A 466-nucleotide genomic window follows, 5' to 3' on the forward strand; every position below is an offset into this window, starting at 1 on the left:
GAAATAAAAACAAAGCCAGAGGAATCATGCTACCAGACAGACTATACTATAAATTTTACAGATTAAAACAGCATGATACTGTCACAAAAACAGAGAGGTAGATGTCTGGAACAGAATAAAGAACCAAGAGATGAACCCAGCTACTTACCATTATTTGATCTTTGAAAAGCCAATTCAAAACACTGAGTCGGGAAAAGATTCCCTATTTAACAAATGGTGCTGGGCGAACTGGCTGGTGACATGTCCTGACTGAAACTGGACCCACGTCTCTCACCATTAACTAAGATAGACTCTCACTGGATAAAAGATTTAAACTTAAGACATGAACTATAAAAATACTAGAAGAAAGTGCAGGGAACACTCTTGAAGAAATAAGCCTGTGAAAATATTTTATAAGGAGACCCCCCCAGGCAATTGAAGCAACATCAAAAATACACTATTGGGACCTGATCAAACTAAAAAGCTT

The sequence above is a fragment of the Otolemur garnettii genome, unplaced genomic scaffold, assembly GCF_000181295.1.
Source record: "Otolemur garnettii isolate 467f Iridium unplaced genomic scaffold, OtoGar3 scaffold00082, whole genome shotgun sequence".
Classification (NCBI taxonomy): Eukaryota; Metazoa; Chordata; class Mammalia; order Primates; family Galagidae; genus Otolemur; species Otolemur garnettii.